Source organism: Equus caballus, chromosome 28 (assembly GCF_041296265.1).
Source record: "Equus caballus isolate H_3958 breed thoroughbred chromosome 28, TB-T2T, whole genome shotgun sequence".
NCBI classification, from domain to species: domain Eukaryota; kingdom Metazoa; phylum Chordata; class Mammalia; order Perissodactyla; family Equidae; genus Equus; species Equus caballus.
In genome coordinates, this window is record NC_091711.1 from 33,581,353 (window position 1) to 33,595,132 (window position 13,780).

The window sequence follows — 13,780 nt, forward strand, 5'->3', positions numbered from 1 at the left end:
AATGCCGTAGAGACCAGGGGTGTGGATTAACCCAGTCATCGGAAATCCTTTTAGGAGTCACGTTTATATCTGTGCCTCTCATATTTTTGTGATCTGATTTGTAGACGTTAATGGTCCTTCATTACCCATGGCCTCTGGGAATGTGCTAGGCAGCTTCTCTTTAAGAAGAGCCTTCATCCCCTTCACGTCTGCCGTGCCCTCATGAAAGTTCTTGCAGCTGCGGGATTTGAGGGTGACAAATTGTTTCACCACCTCTGACAAACGCCCTTTGGCTTCTCAATAAAAGGTCAGCTTGGTCTATGTTAAAGGTCAGATTAAAGGTCAACCTGACCCTGAAAGGTCAACCTGGCCAACCCTGCGTGAATCCTGACAACCCCATTTCTCTTAACTGTGTGTAACCTTTCCCGCAAAGCCTTCCTGTGCTTTCTCTATAGTTTAAGGGGTAAACTCCAAATTTGTTTTGTTCTTACATCCCGCAATGTTTCCTTTCTTCTCAAATCCTTAAAAGAACCTGTCTCTAATTCTGAGGTTTAAAGCCTTGACCAACAGCCGTGTTTTTGGAGCCTTCTTCTGGTGGATTTCTATGTCGTTTCCTTCCCCGGTACGGAATTGAGATTGCCATCCAGGGTAGGATATTGATCTTCCATGATTTCGTTGGCTCTAGCCTTTCCTCGGGAGCCCTGGATGCTGCTGGCTTCTGCTTGCTCTGTTTAGTTTATCGAATACCTGCCAGGACTTCCGAGGTCTGTGTGTTTCGTTTGCATGATGCTGCCTCTTTTTGTGATTTGGTCCTGATTTAGGCGCTGATTCAGGAAGGTGCTGTATACGGGCACCGTCCACCCTCTTGAGTGGCTCTTTGTGCCGATGCAAGTTTCAATGAAACTTTGCACGAGCTGCCAAATGCTGGGTTCCCGTGAAATCCTAGGCAGAAGTCCAGTCTGAAAGACACACCCAGGGCTGCTTTGGTCTTTCTTGGTTTTGGTGGAAGCGGGCTGAGGAGGCTCAGAGCCCCCTCAACCTATTCATCCCCCAAGAGAACTGAGAATCCGAGGGCTCGGCTGAGGCGTTTCACTCAAGCTGCTCTGGTGTGTCAAGCCCACCTCCTTCCTCAGCTTCCCTCCCCAACCACATTCCTGAGCCTCAGTTCTGTCACTCACGCTTGCTCCACTTTCCTTCTTAACAGCCATCATGTCTCACTTCATCTTTTACATTAACTCATATCTTATCCTTTATGCTTCCTTGAGTGTCTTTGGAAATCTGGGCAGATTTGGTTAATTAAAAAAAAAAAAAAGCTATTTACACTTACGGATTGTGAAGAAGCCAGGAAAGAAGTGTTTTGGATTTTTAAAAATACACATATGGGCTTCTTTTTATTTATTAACAGCTTTTATACGTTTTCAATATTATTCCGTAAAGCAGCTGTTTCTTTGAGTTCTCTTTCACACCTGCCTGTCACTTCGGATTTCCGTTTGTTAATTTACAAATCTGAATTGGAAGTGATGAAAGCAAAGCACAAGGTAATTTTGGGGATTTTCCTTATATATCTGAGAGGCATTTAGAAGCTCTGAGTACACCCCGCTGGGGGCACAGAGAGACCACTGGTTTATTCTCCATCCCCTAAATACTGTTTCTGAGGTGTGAGTACTAATATAACATTTGCCAAACCTAGATTGGTTATGTTTGTGTGTTTTTCCACCGCTAGACTGAACAGCTCTGAAGGGAACATTTTTGCCTTTATCCATCATTATCTTACTCAGCATGATGCAAGTGAATGATAGGTGCTGAAATGGGAAAGGCACCATCTATTTATCCTTCCAGAAAGTCTTCAGAATGCCTGTTAAAAATGTTAATTATCTTGGCATTGGGGAAAATATGACACAAACTGACTTGAATAGGGATAATGTTCCTTTTCCTAGATGGAAAAGAGTATGATGTTCACCACAGGTCTCAAAGAGGGCACATTTTCAGATGACCAGTGGCTCTTCAGGTTAATGAAATGGCAAAATGACATGGCTGACACAACACCGATAGCACTTAAATGTGCAAAGTATACAAGGAGAAAATATCTGAACCAAGTAGACACAATGGTGGCATGGAATCACCGTAGAGTTAGAAGCCATTATCTCCGTGTTTAGTTTTGGCAAAAAGGATCCAACAGCGAACTTCACCTCATTGTTCAGAATAAGCAGCAACACACAGCACAGCGGAGGTGACTTTCCTCCTGCCGGGCCCTGGGCACACGCGTACCTTTGTCTTGGTCGCATTAGGTCTGAGCTGCCTCACCTGGCGTGACTCACTCAGGGCCCCGGCAGGGACCTCTGACACCATCAGCAGTTAGTTAGTCAACATTATTGTGTTGGTGTCATTCAAGGTACTGGGCAAGGCTCTAAGTAAATCCCCACCAGGCTTAGCTTATTCATTCATTCATTCATTCATTCCATGTGCATTTATTGAGCATTGAGGAATATCAAGGTGAATAAATAACAGTACTTGTCTTCAAGTTGGTCACAGATTATAGGATAATAACAGTAAAATACAGGAAGGGCATAACTCAGTATCTTGGAGGGAAGTTATGTTTAGGGGGAAATGATACTTTATTGCTGATGTTTGCCGTTCCATGATTGACTCTTATTCCTTGCTTCCCAATATGGGAACAAGCCTCTTGCAATATACATGTCACTTGGGATCTCAGAGGAATAACCTCAATAGAAATGCCCAATTGTCCTAATTATCCAACAGTGAAATTCATTAGTCAACAAATGAAACCCATGCATGGTCTTATTCTTGAATATAAGCTGTTAAATTAAGTAAACAAGGAGGCCTTTAGGCCGAGATAGCTCTAATGCCGTGACAGCCTGCGTAAGCAGACCAAAATCTAAGCCTGTAAATGCCTCAGGTTGTGAAATCAAAATGCTAAAGACAACCAATCACAGCCAACTAGGCATTAAGCTACAGCCAATCAAATAATTTCCTTTCGTTTTTGGTGAGGAAGATTGGCCCTGAGCTAACATCTGTGCCCATCTTCCTCTATTTTGTATGTGGGATGCTGCCATAGCATGGCTTGATGAACAGTGTAGGCCAACACCCAAGATCCAAACCTAGGAACCCCAGGCCGCTGAAGCAGAAAGTGCTGAACTCAACCACTGCGCCACCAGGCTGGCCCCAATAATTTTCTTTCTTTGCTTCTGCACTTTGTAAGTCTTTTCCCCGGCTCCCATCAGCAGAGCGCATCTAACCACTTCCAGTTTGGTGCCGCCCAATTTAAAATCCATTTTTGTTCAAACTCTTAAAATGTTTAATATGCCTCAGTTTATCTTTTAACAAAGCATACAGCTAGGAATCCCCAAATATTTGGAAAAGCCGTCTAAAACAAATGAGAGAACACAAAGCAAAGAGAAAAAAATAAATCCACAGGAAATAGAGAGTAAAACAAACAAAAACACCAAGGAGAGGTGGTGTCTTTGAAGGGGTAAAAGAGGATATTGTATTCATGAAACAAGAAATGCCAACACCAGGGAACAAATAGAGAAAAAAAAGAGCTCCTGGAAATTAAAAATAGAATAGCCAGAATAAATCCAAATGAAGGATCGGGAGATAAAGAAACCTCACAGGAAGAAGATAAAAAAAAAAAAGAATACAAAGATAGAAAACAAGAAAGATGAGAGAGGTGGTTAATCTACCAAGGAGGGACAATTTCTAACTAATAGGAATTGCAGGAAGATAAAACAGTGAATAGAAAATTATTGAAAATAGTGGAAATTTTCCCAGAAGTAAAGGAAGGACTCTGTGTGTTTAGTACAATGAATTAAAAATGCCTCCACCGAGAGGCCTATCATTATAAAATTTCACAACACCAGGAGCCAAAGCTTCTGGTAAAAGAAAATAAAGGCAAGTAGAAAAATAAAACTACCATACAGTGGGGTCGGCAAGAAATAAAAATTACAACATAATGCGGTGTCTTCTGGTTGAAGACGACATAGTGAGCAATTGAGTTTACCATCCCTTGTTCCTGAAAACTCATTGAAATGATAGCAAAGAAGAATTAAAGAGAATAAAGTCATAAAATGCTGAGAATTGAAAAGGAAGTAGGCACCCACATGTCTGTGAACACCAAGAGGATGAGGAGGGGATGAAGTAACACGAAAGAGCAGAGAAGGAGCCCCATCCCAAGACACATGGTACCGTTCTTGCCTCCAGGCGACTCCAGAGTCAGCAGGTACAAAGCACAAATGTGGGAGAGCAGGTGTTGATGGAAGTTATAGAAAAAGATCAAGTACCAGCTTCCTTCACCCCTACTAAGGAGGGTGGCATTTGCCCCCAGGGTGAAAACTTAGAAATATCCTCTAAACACTTGAGCTAGGACAATTTAGCATTCTTCCAATGGTAGTTGAGTCCTCAAAGTAGAGAGAACCATCCTCATTTTGACATTTTGGGGAAGACACAGTATATCTGCCTCTTCCTAACCTGGTCATGCTTTAGTGAAAACTTTTAGTGAAGCCTGCCATTGGATGTGCCCAGCAGGGCCCCCCACCCCCACCCCACCTCCCCCCGCCACACATAGAAGCAGATATATACACACATGGTATAGTCAGCCCTCTCATTCAGAAACGAGGCCAGTAAAGAGAGAGAAAATCATGCCAACTATCTAAATGAATGAACATAGTGTTTCATTATTAAATACAAACAGGTAACTAACAATCACAGGACATCAAAGGAGGAGCTACTGCACAAAGAACTTAGGGAAACAGAGAAAACGACAGATCCTAGGAATCGATCAGCGCTTTTAGCTGCAGAGCACAGCATCCACTCTATCTAAATTTACACATTTATTCAATGAATACTTAAAGACCTATTATGAACTGGGCACGATTCTAGAGGTTGGGGATAGAGCAATGTACAAAATAGACAAAGTCCCTTCCTCACAGTCAGGTGGGTCCAGGCCTTCTGGCTGAAGAACAGCAGGTGCAAAGGCCCTGAGATGGAGCAGCGTTTGTCCAGTATAGTTTGGGAAGAGAGCAAAGGGAAGAGTGTAGGAGATAAAGTCAGACCATACAGGGCCTTCCAAGTCATTATAAAGACTTTGTCTTTACTAGGAGGGAGATGAGGAACCACAGAGAACTTTGAGTAAAGGAGTACAATGATCTGACTTTTAAATGGATCGCTTTTGCTGTGTTGAAAATAGACTCCAGAGGGATAAAAGTGGAAGAAAGAAGACCAGTGGGGACATGATTGCAATAATCCATATCAGAGGTGATAATGGTTTGGTCCATGGTCGTAGTAGCAGAGATGATGAGAAATAGTCAGATCTGAGAAATATTTTGAAGATGGAGCTGACAGGAACTGCTGGTGGCTTGGCTATCAGTCATGAGAGAGAAAAAGAAGTCAAGGAAGACTCCACCTTTTTGGCCTCAGCAACTGGAAGGATAGGGTAGTGATTTACTGAGATGGGGAAGCCCAAGAGAGGAGGAGCATGTTGGGGACACGGTTGACGATCAGGAGTTTGGTTTTAGACAAGTTAAATTTATGACACCTGCATTAGTTAGCTATTGCTGCATAACAAATTATCCCAAACTTAGCAGCTGAAAGACAGCAAACATTAAATATCTCACAGTTTCTGTGAGTCAAAAATTAGGTGTAATTTATCTGGGTGCCTCTGGCTCAAGGTCTCTCACGAGGTTGCTGTCAAGCTGTTGGCTGGGGCTGTGGTCTCATTTGAAAGCACAACTGAGAGTGAGGGGATCTGCTTTCCTTCTCACTCACATCTTATTTTGCAGGACTTGGTCTCTCACCACATGGTCCTCTCCACAGGGCTGCATCATGACAGGGCAGCTGGCTTTCTCCAGGTAAAGGACCCAAAACAGAAGCCGCAGTCTTTTTATTACATATTCTCAGAGTGACATTCCATCATGTCTGCCATATTCTAATCATTAGAAGTGAGTCAATACGCCTAGCCTTCTGACACTCAAGGAAAGAGGATTATACAAGGACACAAATACCAAGAGGTGGGGTTCATTGGATGTTTATGTGGCAAGGTCATGTGGGCAACTTGAATCTGGAATTTGGGGAATAAGTCCAGCTAGAAAGTCATCATCAAGAAAGTACTTATTATTGGGAGTTAGGCATCTTGGACAATCTTTGGAAGGAACTTTGGGCTGAGTCTCCAGGAACATCTCCCAGACCCGTACTGTGGAACTAGTCTGCAAGGGATCTGCTGTGGACCTGTGGGACCTGCTGCTACCAATCCCAGAGAAGTTTTGCCTCTGCCTCCCTCAGGGCAAAATAGATGCCAGATGTCCTAGCAGTTTCCTCACATAACTAACTTTGGAATTGAAGTTCTCAAAGGGGCATATTCTGATTGGCAGAACCAAAGTCTCTGTCCTGGTTACAGGAAACTGGAAAATGTGATTTTTTTTTAAATATCTAGGATCTGGTGTCAAGAAGGCGGCATAAGAGGACTCTGAACTCACCTCCTCCCATGGACACAACAAATTTACCACTGCTCTTGGAACAATTACCCCTGCAAGAGAACTGAAAACTAGATAAAAAGAACCCCCACAAGTAGGGACAGTGCTGACTCAGATGGAAGAGGCAGAAATTACTTTCTGGAGGGAAAAAAAGCCACTTTCTAGCTGTGGCACTGCACAGCTGGCTGGGAGCAATCCTAAGGTATGAAGCCTTCCCTGGAGGAGTGGGGGATCTGAGCAGGAGAGCTTTGCCAAAACAAGCAGGTTTTGGACTCAGCACAACCGAGATAAGTGTCATAATATCTGGCTTTGCTGGCTATTAACAACAACAGAGAATGCCCCCAGAAAAACTATGAAACGTAAGGGAAAGAAAAGCCTACTTTTAAAGGGCCCAAGCACAAATCTACCCATTTAGGAAAGCAACACAAAATCACCAGAAAGAAAGGTGCATGGTCCTTTGGTGAAAAGAGACTCACTTGATAGACTCAGGATGCATCTGGGTGAGAGGTAAGATCTCTCCAGGATGGGACCACCTCTCCAGGGACTGAGATATTGGTGGCAGCCATTGCTGTGACTAATACCAGCATGCTGACCCAGACACTGGCAGATGCTTTTGGGTACTTCCCCTGACCTGTTAGCTCAGGGGTCCACCCCACCAACTAGAGTACTGATTTAATCCAGCTCAGCCAGGACAGGCAGCCCACTATAGGTACTGGCCCCACCCAACAGCAAGCCCACAGGCAACTTGGGTGCCTGCATAGGCAGGGTACGTGGGACCTCTGCAGCCTGATGAGTGGGTCTGTCTCTGAGGGGCAGGGCATGTGTGAGGGGTGGACCTGCATTGGCAGAGTGTGTGGGGCCTCTGCAGCAGGGCAGGTGGGCCTGATTCAGTAGGTCAGGGTGCGTGAAAGGGGCAGGACTGTGTTGATGGGGTGTGTGGGCCTGTGGGCAGTGGGGCTTGTCAGCTGCACAGACTTGTGTTTCTCAGACAGCCACATAGGGGATTGGCTCCACTTTCAAATGCCTGAAACAATAGTGTGCTGCCACACCTGGGGCCAGCCCCACCCAGCTGCACTCCTGGGAGCTGACAACAGCCTTGCAGGCTGGAGGCCTACAGCAATTGTAAGTCCCTTAGTCTAGCAACCAGCCACACCGGGGGCCTACTCACTTAACAGAAAAACTGCAACAGGAGTGTGCTATTAGACTTGCAGCCTGTGCAACTGTGCTAGAGCTCCCCACACCCAACAAAGTGACTGAAGGGACCATAGCAGCCACACACAGCTGAGCATTAAAACTAGTCAACCAGGGGGACAGCCTAGCCTCCCCAGGCACCTGCAGTAAGAGCAACCCTGCCACAACAGGACACACGTAGCCCACACAGGGGACACTCCTGGAACATTTGGAACTGGTGATGAGAGGGAAGCACGCTACTAGGCCTCATAAGGCATCTCTTACATAAGGCCACTCCTCCAATCTCAGGAGACATAGCTGACCTACCTAATACATAGATATAAGCACAGAGAAAGAGGCAAAATGAGGAGACAAAGGAATATGTTCCAAATAAGGGAACAGGACAAATCATCAGAAAAAGAACTAAATGAAGCAGAGTTAAACAATCTACCTGATAAAGAGTACAAACTAATAGTCATAAGGATGCTCACTGATGATGGGAGAAGACTGGATGAACTCAGTGAGAACTTCAACAACGAACTGGAAAATATAAAAAAAGAACCAATCAGAAATGAAGAATACAATAACAGAAATGAAAAATTTACTAGAGGGACTTGATAGCAGAGAAGATGATACAGAAGAACAGATCAGTGAGCTGAACAAAAGACTGGAGGAAATCACCCAAACTGAACAGATAAAAGAAAAAAGAATTACAAAGAATGAAGACAGTTTAAGGGACCTCTGGGACAATGTCAAGCACACTAACATCCATATTATAGGTGTCCCAGAAGGAAAAGAGAGAGACAAAGGGGCAGAGAATCTATTTGAAGAAATAATACCTGGAGACTTTCCTAACCTGAGAAAGGAAACAGACATCCGGGTACAGGAAGCACAGAGAGCATCAAACAAGATGAACCCAAAGAGGTCCACACCAAGAAACATAATTAAAATGTCAGAATTAAAGAAAAAGAGAGAATCCTAAAAGCTACAAGAGAAAAGCAACAAGTTACATACAAGGAATCCCCATAAGGATGACTTCTCAGCAGAAACGTTACAGACTAGACAGGAGTAGCACAATATATTTAAAGTGCTGAAAGGAAAAAAACCTACAGCCAAGAATACTCTACCAAGCAAGGTTGTCATTCAGAATAGAAGGAGAGATAAAGAGTTTTCCAGACACAAAAAAAACTAAAGGAATGTATCACTGAGAAACCAGCCTCACAAGAAATGCTAAAGGGACTTATTTAAGTGGAAAAGAAAAGACCACAAATAAGAATAAGAAAATTATCAAAAATAAATAAATAAAATTACTAGTAAAGGCAAATATACAGTAAAGGTAGCAGATCAACCACCTATGAAGTTATATGAAGGTCAAAAGACAAAAGTACTAAAATTATTTATTTCCATTATAAGAGGGTAATGGGTACATATGCAGAAAAAAGGTTAGATATGATATGAAAAACATAAAATGTGGGGCCAGCCTGGTGGCAGAGTGGTTAAGTTTGCATGCTCCACTTTGATGGTTCAGGGTTCACAGGTTCAGGTTCTGGGTGCAGACCTAGCACTGCTATCAAGCCACAATGTGGAGACATCCCACATAAAATAAAGGGAAATTGGCACAGATGTTAGCTCAGGGCCAATCTTCCTCAAGCAAAAAAAAAGAGGAAGATTCGCAACAGATGTGAGCTCAGGGCCAATCTTCCTCATACGTGCACACAAAAAACATAAAATGTGGGAGAAGGGGAGTAAAAGAGTAGAGCTTTTAGCAACAGGTCAAACTTAAGAGACCATCAATTTAATATAGATTGCTGTATATGAACCTCATGGTAATCACAAACCAGAAACCTCTAATAAATGCACAAAAAATTAAGAGAAAGGAACCCAAACATGATACTAAATAAAACCATCAAACCATAAGAGAAGAGAGCAAGAGAAGAACTACTAAAACACCCAGAAAAAAGTAAAAAAATGGAAATAAGTACATTCTTATCAATAGCTACTTTAAATGTCAATGGACTAAATACTCTGATCAAAGGGCATACGGTGGCCAATTTGATTTAAAAAAAAAAAAAGACCCATATATATGCTGCATACAAGAGACAGACTTCAGATCTAAAGACACTCACAAACTGAAAATGAAGAGATGCAAATGGCAATGAAAAGAAAGCTGGGGTAGCACTGCAACAAGAGACAAAGAAGGGCACTACATAGCGGTAAAAGGAACAATCCAACAAGAGGGTATAACAGTTGTAAATATCTATGCATCCAACATAGAAGCACCTAAATATATAAAGCAATTATTAACAGACATAAAAGGAGAAATAGACAGCAACACAATAATGGTAGGGGACTTTAACACTCCAGTTACACCAGTGAATAGATCATCCAAACAGAAGATCAATAAGGAAACATTGGTCTTAAGTGACACATTAGACCAGATGGACTTAGCAGATATGTACAGAACATTCCATCCAAACACCACAGAGTACACATTCTTTTCAAATGCATATGGAACATTCTCCAGGAGAGATCACAAATTCAGCCATAAAACAACCCTCAATAAATTTAAGAAGATTGAAATAATACCAAGCATCTTTTCTGATCACAACAGTATGAAACTAGAAATCAACTACAGGAAAAAAATCGGAAAAGCCACAAATATGTGGAGATTAAACAAAATGCTACTGAATAATGATTGGGTCAACAAAGAAATCAAAGGAGATATAAAAAAAAATACCCAGAGACAAGTGAAAATGAAAATACAACATGCCAAAATTTATGGGATACAGCAAAAGTGGTTCTAAGAGGGAAGTTTATAGCAATACAGGCCTAATTCAACAAGCAAGAAAAGTCTCAAATAAAGAATCTAACAGTGCACCAAAAGGAACTGGAAAAAGAGGAACAAAGCCCAAAATCAGTGGAAAGAAGGAAATAATAAAAATCAGAGCAGATATAAATGAAATAGAGACTAAAAAGTGATAGAAAAAGTCAATGAAATGAGGAGTTGGTTCTTTGAAAAGATAAGCCAAATTGTCAAAGCTTTAGTTAGTCTTACTGAGAAAAATAGAGAGAAGGCTGAAATAAATAAAATCAGAAATGAAGAGGAGAAATTACAACGAACACCTCAGAAATACAAAAGATTATAAGAGAATATTATGAGAAGCTATACACCAACAAGTTGGATAATCTAGAAGAAATGGATAAATTCTTAGAAACACATAACCTTCCAAAACTGAAGCAAGAAGAAACAGAGAGTTTGAATAGATCAATCACCAGTAAGGAGATCAAAAGAGTAATAAAAAACCTCCCATAAAATCAAAGTCCAGGACCAGATGGCTTCCCTGGTGAGTTCTACCAAACATTCAAAGAAGACTTAATACCTACACTTCTCAAACTCTTCCAGAAAATTGAAGAGGAGGGGAGGCTTCCTAACTCATTCTATGAAGCCGACATTACCCTAATACCAAAACCAGACAAGGACAACATGAAAAAAGAAAATTACAGGCCAATATCACTGATTAATATTGGTGCAAAAATCCTCAACAAAACACTGGCAAATCAAATAGAACAATACATTACAAAGATCTTACACCTGATCAAGTGGGTTTCATTCCAGGGATGCAGGGATGGTTCAACATCCACAAATCTATCAAGGTGATACACCACATCAACAAAAGGAAGAATAAAAACCACATGATTATCTCAATAGATGCAGAGAAAGCATTTGACAAGATACAGCATCCATTTATGATAAAACTCTGAATAAAATGGGTATAGAAGGAAAATACCTCAACATAATAAAGGCCATATATGACAAACCCACAGTTAACATCATTCTCAATGGAGAAAACTGAAAGCTCTACTTCTAAGAACAGGAAGCAGACAAGGATGCCCACTGTAACACTCTTATTTAACATAGTACTGGAAGTTCTAGCCAGAGCAATCGGGCAAGAAAAAGAAATAAAAAGGAACCAAATTGCAAAGGAAGAAGTGAAACTGTCACTATTTGCAGATGACATGATTTTATATATAGAACACCCTAAGGAATCCACTAAAATTTTTTTAGAAATAATAAATGAGTGTGGTAAAGTTGCAGGATATGAAATCAACATACAAAAATCAGTTGTGTTTCTCTACACTAAAGGAAGTAGCAGAAAGACAAATTAGGAATACAATCCCTTTTACAACTGCAACAAAAAGAATAAAATACCTAGGAATAAATTTAAGGAAAGAGGTGAAAGGACGGTACCCTAAAAGCTATAAAACATTGTTGAAAGAAATTGAAGAAGATACAAAGAAATGGAAAGATATTCCAAGCTCTTGGATTGGAAGAATTAATCCAGCTAAAATGTCTATACTTCGTAAAGCAATCTACAGATTCAATGCAATCCCTATCAAAGTTCCAAGGACACTTTTCACGGAAATAGAACAAAGAATTCTAAAATTTACATGGAACAACAAAAGACTCTAAACAGCCAAAGGAATCCCGAGAAAAAAGAACAAAGCTGGAGGTATCACACTCCCTGATTTCAAAATATACTACAAAGTTATAGCAATCAAAACAGCATGGTACTGGCATAAAAACAGACACAGATCAATGGAACAGAATCAAGAGCCCAGAAATAAACCCACACATCTATGGACAGCTAATTTTCAACAAGGGAGCCAAGAACATACAACGGAGAAAGGAAAGTCTCTTCAATAAATGGTGCTGGGAAAACTGGACAGCCTCACGCAAAAGAATGAAAGTAGACCACTACCTTACACCATGCACAAAAATCAACTCAAAATGGGTTAAAGACTTGAATGTAAGACCTGAAACAATAAAAATTCTAGAAGAAAACATAGGCAGTACACTCTTTGACATCGGTCTTAGCAGCATATTTTCAAATAACATATCTGATCAAGTAAGGGAAATGATAGAAAAAATAAACAAATGGGACTACATCAAACTAAAAAGCTTCTGCACAGCAAAGGAAACCATCAACAAAATGAAAAGACAACCTAACAATTGGGAGAAGATATTTGCAAACCATATATCTGATAAGGGGTTAATATCCAAAATATATAAAGAACTCATCTCAACAACAAAAAAACTAACAACCCAATTACAAAATGGGCAAAAAATCTGAACAGACATTTTTCCAAAGAAGATACACAGATGCCAACAGACACATGAAAATCTGTTCAACATCGCTAATCATTAGGGAAATGCAAACCAAAACTGTAATGAGATATCCCCTCACGTCCATCAGAATGGCTATAATTAACAACACAAGAAACAAGTGTTGGAGAGGATGTGGAGAAAAGGGAACCCTCATACACTGCTGGCAGGAATGCAAACTGGTGCAGCCACTACGGAAAACAGTATGGAGGTTCCTCAAAAAATTAAGAATAGAACTACCATTCAATCCAGCTATCCCACTGCTGGGTATTTATCCAAAGAACATGAAAACATGAATGCGTAAAGACATATGCACCTTCATCACAGCATTCTTCACAATAGCCAAGACTTAGAATCAACCTAGGTGCCCATCAAGAGACGAACAGATAAAGATGTGGTATAATTACACAATGGAATATGACTCACCCATAAGAAACAATGAAATCCAGCCGCTTGTGACAACATAGATGGACCTTGAGGACATTATGCTAAGCGAAATAAGTCAGAGGGAGAAAGTCAGATACCATATGATCGCTCTCATAAATAGAAGATAAAAACAACAACAAACACACACATAGAGACAGAGATTGGATTGGTGGTTACCAGAGGGGAAGAGGGAAGGGAGGAGGGAGAAGGGCGAAAGGGGTGATTAGGCACGTGTGTGGTGATGGCTGGTAATTAGTCTTTGGGTGGTGAACATGATGTAATCTACACAGAAATCGAAATATAATGATGTACACCTGAAATTTATATAATGTTATAAACCAATGTTACTGTAATAAATAAAATAAAACGTCTATTGTGGAAGGATGGAATTAATACCCATGGAGAAGTATCAAACTATAAAAAGAGTGTTCAAAAGATGTGAGGCATCTATAAAGGACTATAGTCCATCACATTCTGGAAGGAACTGAGGTAACTTAGAAATTGGAGATCATAAAACAAATCTAAGAGCCACAGAGAGATATGGATCAATATTATA

At 40.9% G+C, this 13,780-nt stretch overlaps 1 long non-coding RNA gene across 3 annotated transcripts in view; it reads left to right on the top strand.

Moving 5' to 3' along the window:
* The first annotated feature begins 492 nt into the window (after window positions 1-492).
* The window catches only part of LOC138921310 (uncharacterized), a 45,562-nt gene continuing 32,274 nt past the window's right edge, over window positions 493-13,780 (top strand). For all 3 annotated transcript variants that reach the window (XR_011433800.1, XR_011433799.1, XR_011433798.1), the window contains exon 1: window positions 493-627. This is a non-coding gene — a long non-coding RNA (uncharacterized lncRNA). The remainder of the gene's footprint in view (window positions 628-13,780) is intronic.